General features: G+C 38.6%; 1 protein-coding gene across 2 annotated transcripts in view; it reads left to right on the plus strand.

Moving 5' to 3' along the window:
* Positions 1-12,899, plus strand: part of Xkr4 (XK related 4) — a 400,918-nt gene that overhangs the window by 51,443 nt on the left and 336,576 nt on the right. The gene's annotated exons all lie outside the window — the stretch shown is intronic.

Genomic DNA, 12,899 nt, shown 5'->3' on the forward strand with positions numbered 1-12,899 from the left:
TTCTATGATTCTGTTGAAGATATTTACTGGTCCTTTGAGCTGGGAGTCTTCACTCTCTTCTATACCTATTATCCTTAGGTTTGATCTTCTCATTGAGTCCTGGATTTCCTGTATGTTTTGGACCAGTAGCTTTTTCCGCTTTACATCATCTTTGACAGTTGAGTCAATGATTTCTATGGAATCTTCTGCTCCTGAGATTCTCTCTTCCATCTCTTGTATTCTGTTGGTGAAGCTTGTATCTACAGCTCCCTGTCTCTTTTTTGGTTTTCTATATCCAGGGTTGTTTCCATGTGTTCTTTCTTGATTGCTTCTATTTCCATGTTTAATTCCTTCAACTGTTTGATTGTGTTTTCCTGGAATTCTTTCAGGGATTTTTGTGTCTCCTCTCTATGGGCTTCTACTTGTTTATTTATGTTTTCCTGGAATTCTTTCAGGCATTTTTGCGATTCCTCTCTGTAGGCTTCTACTTGTTCTCTAAGGGAGTTCTTCACGTCTTTCTTGAAGTCCTCCAGCATCATGATCAAAAATGATTTTGAAACTAGATCTTGCTTTTCTGGTGTGTTTGGATATTCCATGTTTGTTTTGATGGGAGAATTGGGCTCCGATGGTGCCATGTAGTCTTGGTTTCTGTTGCTTGGGTTCCTGCGCTTGCCTCTCGCCATCAGATTATCTCTAGTGTTACTTTGTTCTGCTATTTCTGACAGTGGCTAGACTGTCCTATAAGCCTGTGTGTCAGGAGTGCTGTAGACCTGTTTTCCTCTCTTTCAGTCAGTTATGGGGACAGAGTGTTCTGCTTTCGGGCGTGTAGTTTTTCCTCTCTACAGGTCTTCAGCTGTTCCTGTGGGCCTGTGTCTTGAGTTCACCAGGCAGCTTTCTTGCAGCAGAAAATTTGGTCTTACCTGTGGTCCCGAGGCTCAAGTTCGCTCGCGGGGTGCTGCCCACGGGCTCTTTGAGGCGGCAGCAACCAGGAAGACCTCTGCCGCCCCTTCCGGGAGCTTCAGTGCACCAGGGTTCCAGATGGTCTTTGGCTTTTTCCTCTGGCGTCCGAGATGTGTGTGCAGAGAGCAGTCTCTTCTGGTTTCCCAGGCTTGTCTGCCTCTCTGAAGGTTTAGCTCTCCCTCCCACGGGATTTGGGTGCAGAGAACTGTTTATCCGGTCTGTTTCCTTCAGGTTCCGGAGGTGTCTCAGGCAGGGGTCCTGCCGCTCCTGGGCCCTCCCCCACGGGAGCCCAGAGGCCTTATACAGTTTCCTCTTGGGCCAGGGATGTGGGCAGGGGTGAGCAGTGTTGGTGGTCTCTTCCGCTCTGCAGCCTCAGGAGTGCCCACCTGACCAGGCGGTTGGGTCTCTCTCTCTCTACTTGTATCTTCTATTAGTTAAAGTTGTAGAAAGTAAAATTCCATGAGAAAAAATTATCAAATGCAATATTAAATAACAACTTCACCCAAGATGAGTAAAGCATTGAATAGGAAGTTGTTAACACTCAGTTCTCATGCCTTGCAATACAGATCCTATATAATCCATCCATATTTTCATGCACAGCAAAGCCTCCCCTGAGGATGCTTTCAGGAAAGATACACTGGGGCCAAAACACTCATCAAAACACTGTGCTTCAGTAGAGGTGAGAAACCCATTGCCATCATTAGGTTATTAGTAGCGGTAAATAACTTAAACTCACTTAAAACACTTTAATAGGGTACAGTAGTAATTAATTAAAATATAACCTGATTATTGAGAAGAAAAGAAAAGTGGTGAAATAAACAGAGATGTCAAGGAATGTATTGACCAAATATATCCATAACATTTGGACTGACATAACTAGGAAAGTTTTGTGAGTGTGTACCATAGAGACTAAGCTAGCACTTCAGCGTGAACATGAGAGAACTGGCATGGCCTTCATGGTGCTCTGTGAAGCTCCTCTCTCCTCCATCCACGACTGACAAATGGATTATTTTTCTTACTCTTTCTACAGACAAGAAACCTATTTCCCCAGAGAAACTGATTTTAACCCTCTGGACCTGGGTCAACAGGTCCAAAGAGAAGCAGGTTTTGCAGTGGAGGATCAGAAGTCAGACATAGACTATAAAAGTACACACTGGTCTGTGAGGTTTCCATCATTTCCCACTTTCACGCTCCAGAGACTGCAGCCAGCTGTGGGCTCCACAGCAATTCCCTGAAAGAGGAAATGAAATAGCATAAGCTTGATGGTAAGCAGACAGGTAAAGATCAATGGAAGCAGAACACCCACGCTGTAAAACATAGCCCCAAGCTATTTAAATGTATGAGACTTCTTAGGGAAAACATAATAGAGGGTTATAAGAAAAGTATTAAATTAAATGTCTATCATCCGTGCTGATGTTGCTTATAATGTAAAAATTAGATTCTATTGGAAGAGCAATACAATCAAATGATCAAGATAAATAAAGAAAAGATGTTAATGGTTTTGATGAAATTCATGAATCTCCTATAGAGCAGAATGAAAAATTAATTAGCTAAAATTAAACTAAGACTTAAAGGGGAAAGAGACCTCTTAGATGATCACCTTGAAAGAATTTACATGAGTAACTGTTCACCTCAAAAGGAAACAGACAAAAATCACAAGATATCTGAGAAATACAACATAAAAGTGTGAAAGACACATAATTCTTGTTTTAAAATGGACCACCAGATATTTAGAGTAATCAACAAGTTTTAAAAACCACAATCTAGTCATCATTAAATAACAAGAATAAATAATAAACCATAAGCGTTAAAATGAAATTCATCTACAAAGAACAGCAGCCAATGCTTATATCAGCATTAAGTAGTAGAAACTATTATATGGCATCTTAAATTCAGAATTATATGATTTTCAGTTAAAAATTATGCTACTTTCTATACTCAAGAACTCAACACACATGCAATTATCTCTCACGCTGTCTGAGAAACTTTCAGCAAAGAAGAAACTTAACTAAACATGAACATTATCAAGGGCAGTTTGGAGCACAGGAGGCTAACCATTGGGAGTAGGCTGTTTATGATTAGTGCTAAGAAGCAGGACAGTGGGAAAGCAGCCTTTATGGGAAAATGTGGGATAAGGTATTATTGTTTTGGGGTCTTTAGAAACAATCTTCAGACGTAATAGAGGTAGTTGGTTCCAACTATTAGAAAATACAGGGCACAGGGAAAGAAACAACCACATTGGAAAATTAGAAATTTTTGAGTTAAAAATGAATGCTCAGTGACTTCCTAGTAAGGGCTGGCAATCATAACAGGCTGAATTGTAGCTGTAGATGCTACTTTTGAAATATGTAAAGATAAAAAACGTGCAAAGTAGAAGGGAGGGCTAAGGTACAGATCTTTACCTTCTCTAATGACAAATGATCGAAATGTGATTTTCTAATTGCATATAAAATTCACAAGTCAACCAACACAAGGCATATGCCAACTGTGCTTTAAGAAATAACTACAAGGAGTTGAAAGTGAACCATTCAAGCCAGAAAATAAGGAAACATGAGCTTGCTTTTGTCCCCATTATGTCTCTTGGTTCTCTTTAATTTTTAAAATAGGCTATAGAAGTTTTTAAAGAATTGTAGAGAAAGGAAAAAATGTTTGTTTCAAGTGTTCAGGGAACCACAATCTTGTTATACCTCCCTAAGTCAGTATATGGAATTCAACCTACAAAGATGTATACCAACAAGTTGTTTTGTACATGATCTGTGTAGTAGTCCCCAAGAAACTGGTCACAATGGATGCTACCCAAGCCTGGAGTTGCAAATGTTGTTACAGACCATGAAGTATACAGCAGATCTTCCCAGACAAGCATTACACCATCTTCAGAACAACCATCAGTGAATATATGAAATTGTTTTTATTATGCTTTAAGGTAATGCATAGTTCTGTCATCTTGGCTAAAATACTAATGACTTGGAGAGCTAACAAATTAAATTAATCCCTGTCCATCTAGCCATTCGACCCACTAGCTAATGATCTTCCATTCAAATCAAGGTTTTAGGTTTTCTGCTCACCATACCTTAATTTTTAAGTCAGAATATGTGCAAAGTGTGTGTTTAATTAAGGTTTATGCTATCTTCCCTCAGTGAGCTGTTCTCATCAGCATTCACTTGCACGTTTATTCAAGGTGTGGATTCTGCCAATTTAACAATGGAAGAACAAGTAGAATAAAGTAACTTCTACCTCACTCACCAAGGATGAGCTGACTTATTTTTTCTTGCTGTCTGTTTGCTACTCTCCTTGCTCCTTTTGTAGATAATTGGGTGGAGGGATGCTGACTTTCCAGCATTCTGAATCATCTTGCCTACCTTACTTGGCATTCATTCAGGAGGAACATTTTTCTCTCTGGATTCTGGCACTCTTATAGTGAGAGTTGATGCTTGCTCCTGCTGTATTCATGGCCTCCATGCCATCACTGACCGTCCTAACCCTACCCTGTCCTGGATGTTAGTGTCACTGCATAGCACCTCTCCTTGGCCTAGTCATCCCCTAGAAATCAATGACAAACCATCACCTACCTCATGAAATTTTGAACACGTTATAAACTTAGTGATAGTTCTTTCTCTGTTGAGCAAACATTGATCCATGCCCTACATTATTTATAGAGATATTTATGAATATGTTTAAAAGTTGAAGTTGCTGAAGCTGTGATACAAGACTTCTGCACTCATTGCAGAATATTTATTTATAGAATATTATAGAATATTTTATATAGATATCAAATATCAAATACAGAATATAGGATATAGACTAAAACTATAGAACATAGACTATAGACAATAGATAGAATAGAAAACATAGAATATGGAATATAGAATTGATATGGTCAGGCAAAAGAAAATACAACCCAGAAACATTACTATGGACACAAGCATGATGGTTTTCACCAACACACCTGATGTTGTAGACAGCCTGTGTGAAATGCTGATCCACTAACTGACAGGAAGCATTCATATCTCCTTCTTGTAGCTACCAAGGCATGCACAGCATGGTACATTAATGCTTCTCCCAGTCCAGAACCACAGAAGGCAATCATCCATCCCTGAAATATCTCTCACTACTACTAAGCCAGAAGTCATCCCAAAACTGATCACCACCTTCCTTAGACTCTTGAGGGCAGTAAAGTTCTGTGAGAGATGAGAGAGGCATTCTCTTGTAAAAGGACAATACCTCGCAGGCCTAATATGACACATTGGATAATAATAAACTAAACCCAGCATGTTAGTCAGACTTTTATCACTTTGAACAAATATTTGAGACACACATATACAGCTTTTGATGTAGAAAGGGGAAATATCTATTTTGAATCATGGTTTCAGGCTATTCAGCCTAGAATTGCTCAGCTACATGTTTTTGGGTGAATATCATGGTGATAGGTCTATATCCTATCTTCATTATTAAATGAAGATTATATATAAATGAAGATTATCTTCATTTAATGACCATATGGAAGTAGGGAGAGGCAAAGGGACCTGAATCCGGCATTACTTTCAGACACTCCCCACAGTAATTAATTTTCTTCAAGAAGGTTCTGTTTACTGAAGTTTCTAGCACTTTCCAAAAGATTACTATAAGTTGGGGATCACATGGACTTTGAGGACAGTTTCAATCATAATGCTCAGGATAGAACAATGGGCTGGGGGACCACTGAGCTAAAAGAACTAGAGAGAAAGCAATGTATATGGTGGACAAAGCAGTTTGCTTTCTATGTCTTTATTTCAAGCCATCTTTTTCTCTGATCAGTACATGCACCGCAATGATTTCAGCAGAGAGAAGGTGACAGGAGGAGGCCTTCTAGAATCGCAGGGTCTAAATAAACTTGGAAAGGATCTGGATTGATATGTTCTTTACATAAACCTTAGCCGATAGCACATGAATCCCAGAGATGGCCTTTGGGATTTCCAGTTTTATAAATGAGTCCATAATAGTCTCTCCAAATCTCTTGGAAGCATGAACAGAGGAGAAATTGCTAAATCCCCGATAGAATGTCAATTTCAACCAAATTTGGGGAGATGTATTTTAAAATACTAAAATGTATCTCATTTCAATGGTAAATTTAGTGTATACTAATTGAAAGCAAATTTTGAAAATAAAAAGTAACAATAAAATTATGTAATCATAACCAGGCTGTTTAAAGAGCTTTGTGTGTGACATTTATCACAGTGTCTCTTATATAGTTGAGATTCATTAAATGTTTGCTAAGTAAATTAATGACAATCCACCAATAAAATGTACCTAAAATTTGAAGGGAAGACCTGCCATCTTTCATTGGATGGGAAAAATCATACAGGCAATATCAGTGATTAGCAGGGAGGTTCAGTGACTTCCTTAATCTAAGCAGGTTCTGTTATATGAGCTTCAACATGCATAGATGCATGAGAATTTTTTTCTGTCTGGCCAGCTGAAGGATCCCTTGTGACCAATCCTGTTATGGCTAGTGTTTCTGAGAGTGGGTGTCCTTATGGGTGTGTGTGTGTGTCTGTGTGTGTGTGTGTGTGTGTGTGTTATCCATGTGCTCTATAAAGCACATGGCAACATACAGAAACACCCTTTTGTTTTTTACACAGCCCCTAGTACAACACAGATAAAGTCCAACTGGATGATCTTGTTGCTGCTTTTGCAGACACAATTTATTATATCTGCTGACATGTTTTCACAACAAAATATAACTTTTATCTTATCCAATGTATCAGTGACAGTGTGTGTGTGTGTGTGTGTGTGTGTGTGATATGACATGGTAGACATACCTGTGCATATCAAGCATATCATGACTTACAGCCTTACAGCTTCTCTGTAAAGTCCCAGGAACAGCGAATTGCCAAAAAGTAGTACAGCGATGAGCCTTTACAGCCACTACCTGGAGAAAGGTAGGAGCAAGATTCTCTCCACCTCTGCTGTTCCAGTACAGAGCTGCTTTTAATCCAGAGCTGTGACTGCACAATAGATTAGATCTACAATTCTGGGTTGTAATAATGATTTCAGGTAATATCTGAGTAGTGTTTAGTACCTGGTACCTCCAATCAGTTGCTCCAATGATATAGATACTCATTTTACCATCATGGATTTCATTCTGTATTACACACTGACACACTGCAAACTTAAATATTCAAGGTCTTAACAACATTTTGGATACCCTTTCCCTTAAATTCTGCTGTACATTAGTGGTTTTAATAAACTTTTTTTATGATATGTTTCTGCTGTTCACCATTCTTGCCTTTTATTCTTCTAGCCAACACAGACAGGTTTTTGGGTCTACGGAAGAACTGATTTGCATATGAGAAGACCATATATATTTGCTTTATATAATACTGCCAGTCATTTATGCATTACTTGCAGAGAAACTTGTTTTCTACTTGGCACAGTGTACTCTAGTTCTGGGAAACAGACACAATGGACTGGAAGCTTAAGGACAGGAACCACTATGTGTATTTATTTGTATGGTAACACCAGCATTTCCCATCATGTTACAGGGGAGCACAATCAGAGCCTATTAAAATAAGTGAGTTAGGATGAGTCAGGTAGTTCATCTCCTAAGGACTCTTGTCTGCTACCAAACCTGACAATCACACGTGGGAAGAAAAGAATCAACTCCTGAGAGTGGTCTTCTGATTCACACACACACACACACACACACACACACACACACAGATACATACACACACACACACACACACACACACACACACACACACACACACACACACATATAGAGAGAGAGCTAATGAATCCTTCGATGGCATGAGAACCCATATCACTTCTGTGGGTTTGAAGCTCAGTCCACTATGCTTCCTAATTCTCAAAATAACACCTTTTCCAAAATCAAAACAATGATGTCTTCTCTGTGTAAGCTTTGGGAGGATTTCATGAGACAGACTTTATAAGCTTGCTCACATAAAGTGACACACAAGGTATTGCCATGATCAATGTTTTGAAAGCCACATTCAAACTCAGGCTGTTTGTTTGCTCAGTATTGCTAAAATTCCCCCCATGAAGACAAGGTAGGACCTTTCCAAGCAGTTTGTATTAGAGTGATGGCCATCAGGAGTTTGAGAAATGCTTATTCAGATTGCCAATTTCTTAATTGTGCTGCTTGTTTTCTTTCCATTAGGTTTCTTTACAACCCTTACATGTTTTGATGTTAATCCCTTCTCAGATGGAAATGGTTTCTCCATATTGGTAAATGAGTACTTCACTTTGTGAAGTACAATTCCTTTTGTATAGAAGTTTTTAGTTTGATTGTATCCTGTTTATTTTTGCTTTATTTGACTGTGCTTTGGGGAGGGGACCAAATCTATAAAACTCATGCCCAGGATAAGTCTTGGTTTTCTTATGTGTTCTAGGAGTTTAATACTTTCAGGTTATCTGTTTTAAGTAATTTGCATACTTCAGGATGATTGTTTCTCTTTTATTGAAAAATAGGTATTTTTCATACAATATATTTTGATTATAACATCCTCTCCCCCAGTCCATCCAAGAGCCTCCCCATCTCCCCTAGCACCCGAATCCACACCCTTTCTGACTCTTAGAAAACAAAAGAGCACCTAGAGACGAATAAAATAGTACAAAACAAAGACTGACAAACCTAGGTAAGACAAGGCATACAAACAAACAAAAATCACAAGGATATTTACACACATTTATACTGATATACACACATTTGCACACAAAGGACATGCATAAAACAGAAGAAAATAAGTTGTATATCTACACTGAGGATCTGTAAGGTAAACAAACAAACAAACAAACAACAACAAAAAAAAAACCTAACCCAAACCAACCAAACAACCAAACAATCGAGCCTGATAAGGCACTTTGAAACAAAGAACCTCCAAAGTGCCATCGAGTCTATTTTGTGTTGGCCACCTACTACTGTGCCTGAAACCTGCCATTGAGATTGGTTTGTATCCCAAGTGAGACTCATTTGGAGAAAACTAACTTTCCCTTTGTGAGCTGTCATCAGTTATCAATCAGTGGAAATAGCCTCTGGGATATGCGTCTACTTTTCTTAGTTCCAGGACCCCATCTTATGCAGACTCATGCAGGCCCTGTATATGTTGCCTCAGTCTCTGTGAGTTCATATGTGCATTGTTCCTTACTGGCTCCTTTAATGCCTCCATTAAATCCCTCCTCTCAGGTTCAGGGATCTCTGTAAAAGTCAGAGAGATTGTAAGAACCAGAAGGTATGGAGGACACCAAGGAAATTAGGTTATGTGAGATAAGAGTCTAATTTCATTCTCAGCATTGGTATAACCATTGGGGTAAATATCACGAACACTTGAGTTCTGTATGTGTCAGTGTCTTGGGAGTGTGGGAATGGATACTTTCATCATAGAAGATATAAACTATTTCAGGTGTTGAATAGGCCGATTTTCTTGATTTGGTCATTTCATATTGTATTAAAAGCATGACATCATTTGGTACTCTATAACTATAAACACCTATATGCAATAAAAATGACATAAATAAATAAGGAATAAAAACCAAGTAGTAAAATTTGAAAATAAAAAAAATCTAGGCATGGAAAAAGAGTATTTGTTGTTGAGAATCCAGAAAACAGTTCAGGGTTTTCTGTGTGAAACTTGAATGCATGAACTTTTGTCATTGAATCTTGAAACTGCTCAGTAAAAATGGTCAAACTCTACACCAATTTTTTTTCTAAAAATATGTACTATCTGTATGTGTAAAATTATTGCTTTTAGATAATCTGTAGAATATCTGAACCATAATACTAAGTATGCTCATAAAATTATTATTCTTAGCTAAATAAATTCTTAGCTAAATCTTGACTTCAGGCAGCATATTCCAGAACATTTTTAAAAAGCTGTATTTTGTAAACTTTAATATCCAAGTTGTTATACAGTGCATAACTGTGGGGTGCTGATGCTTCATATTTTTCAAGACTACCCTGGAATTCCTGTACATTCCTAGTTCTTCCCTCATCTGATTTCAGATAAGAGCCTTTGTGTTGCAATTCTAGTGACAGTGGAACTACCTCATTTTCTAAAATAGCCTTCCTTTCTACAAACCTGCTGGAACATTGGAAGCTTCTTCAATTACTTAAGTTTAGTAAACCTAAGTCTCTAACAGGAGAGAACTCTGGAAAGAGAGCTCTTTTGTTCATTTTTATATAACTGTGTAGCAACTTTCAGATGTGGCCATTATAATAAATATACTTACTTAGGGTTTTAATTCAAGATTAAAGGATCCCAGGAGACATGAAAACCAGTAATGGTACAAAGGACAGCTCCGTTTTTGTAGAGGTCTCATGGAGTTGCAGATAGACTCTCACTCCTTTTAGGCAGGTTCTTAATTTGCCCTGATGGATTTGTGGATCCATACCCCAGTTCACTACATTAAAAAACATGTTATAATAAGTGTTCAAAATATTATATAAAAATTTTAATCACACAAAATGAATATTTATGCTCACCATAAGTTGACTAGTGCTGTCACATCCTTTCCAGTACAGAAGGATGGGAATATGTGTACCATCACCCCATGCTCCACTTTCCAGTTTCAAGATAAGTGCTGTCTGAAAACATTTCATAGAAAGTTTCAATTTCAGAATTTAACAATTCATAAATTTTATGTTTCAACTGTTCTCACTTCATCCTGATCATGGAATGAGTTATCCATTTATCTATGTCCAGAGTATGCACACTGTAGGTAGGTTCCTCCAGTGAGTCATATAGGAGGCCATGTTATCAGATTGACCATAATGGTATGCAGTGATTATGTTCAAAATACTTCATTATAATTAATAATGACCCAGAAGCACATAAGTAATAATGCTTGGAATTCACAGAAAAATAGGGCCTATCAAGTACTTTCTTTAAGCCAAGAGGTGGAAGTCATTGACCTAATGAGTTGAGAGAAAAAAACTCCACATATTGAGGTTGATAAATCTTTATAAGAATAAAATCTTTGAGACTGGGAGGTAGCACAGTCAAGAAATGCCTTTTATAGAAGTCTGAGGACCAGAATTTAATCTTCATAACCCATTTGAAAAGCTAAAAGCCTTTGGCTTTGTTTGGCATGGTAGTGTGTACTTGTAACCCTAGGACTGGAGATTCAGAGACAAGGTCACTTCTGGGCATCACTGGTCAGCCAGACTAAGCTAATAGGTGAGTCCCATGTCAATGAAAGACCTTGTAAAAAATAAATTAGACTGTCTTTCTGAGGTATGACACACAATGTTGACTTCTGACCTTTATGTATGCGTATATATGTGTGCTCTCACACACACCTGCATATACATACATATATAAACAAAGACTATATCTATGTGTGGTATTTTGAAAAAGTAAAGTATAATAATTTTGCTGTTATTACTTACCTGTCAGAGGTTATACCCACAGTATATAACAAGGGCTTAATGATGACAGAAGACATTAACTATTTGGTTTGAAAAAACACAGAGAATATAGTTTTAGGACGAGCCATGGCTTCAGGCACAATTGAGAGTCTTCAGGTATATCATTTGAGGATAAGGAGTACACATATGCACAAACACACATACACACAAACACACACACACACATGCACACACATGCACACCATGCTCACACAGGCACACTCACACAGGCAAACACCACACCCATCATTCAAAAGGCTCTTTCTCTTTTATCTGTGAACTACAACTAATACTTTCAACCTCTCTCTATACAGACCATAGCCCCATAGCATTGCCCTAACTACAACTCTGCTGGTGCTTATAGGCACCCTGCTTCTTCTTAATGCTGCTCAGCTTCCATAGATTAAGAATGCAAGCTCTTCTGTAGCTCACTTCTGATGACATGCGTTCAATATCTTGCTGTGCAGCTTGGTAGAGATTGCCACCGGATATAAATAATCCCACATTTGTGTGTAGGGATTCAGCCTCTAAGAAGCTGATGTCCCTGGTTCACTGCTGTATCCTCAAAAGCAAAATGTAAATACCTAGGAGGGAGAGGTGGTTACACTTGTTGGATATTCTCCACAGCAGTAAACACAGTGTCTTGACAAGGTATTCTTCAAGAAACTCCAAGGATCCCTATTTTACCTTAGATATGTACATGTGGGCAAAATGAGTGGCCTCTGGGCCATCCCTGAGAAAAGATTCACTATATGTGAATAGTGACAACAAATTTTTAACATAATTGGTGCCAACAAAACTATTTCAAAAATATAGGCAACATAGATAAACATCTATCACCTGATACAAGATTGGACAGTCCATAAGATTTGGAAAAAAAATGCCAGTGTTAATATCACTTTGTGCCATCTAATCCAGGTCAGTCAACAGTATATATGTATATATATATATATATGTATGTATGTATGTATGTATGTATATACACCAATCTAGACAATTTTGATGAAGCCAAGAAGTGCAAGCTGGCAGGAGTGTGATATAACTGTCTCCTGAGAGGATCATCCAGACTGTGGCAAATACAGAGGCGAATACTAGCAGCAAACCATTGAACTAAGAACAGGGTCCCAGGTTGGGGATTTAGCTCAGTGGTAGAGCGCTTACCTAGGAAGCACAAGGCCCTGGGTTCGGTCCCCAGCTCCGGAAAAAAAAAAAAAAAGAACAGGGTCCCAATTGCAGGAGTTAAAGAAACAATCAAATGAGCTGAAGGGGCTTGCAACTGCATAAGAACAAGAATACCAACCAACCAGAGCTCCGAGGAACTAATCCACTATGCAAAGACAACACATGGACAGACCCATGGCTCCAGCTGCATATGTAGTAGAGGATGGCCTTGATAGGCAACAATGGGAGGAGAAGCCTTTGGTCCTGCCAAGGCTAGACCCCCAGCGTAGGGGAATATCAGAGCCAGGAGGCAGGAAGGGGGTGTTTGGAGAAGGGGAACACCCTTATAGAAGTAGGGGAAGGGGGGTTGGGATGGGGGGCTTATGGATAGGGA

This window comes from Rattus norvegicus, chromosome 5 (assembly GCF_036323735.1).
Source record: "Rattus norvegicus strain BN/NHsdMcwi chromosome 5, GRCr8, whole genome shotgun sequence".
Classification (NCBI taxonomy): domain Eukaryota; kingdom Metazoa; phylum Chordata; class Mammalia; order Rodentia; family Muridae; genus Rattus; species Rattus norvegicus.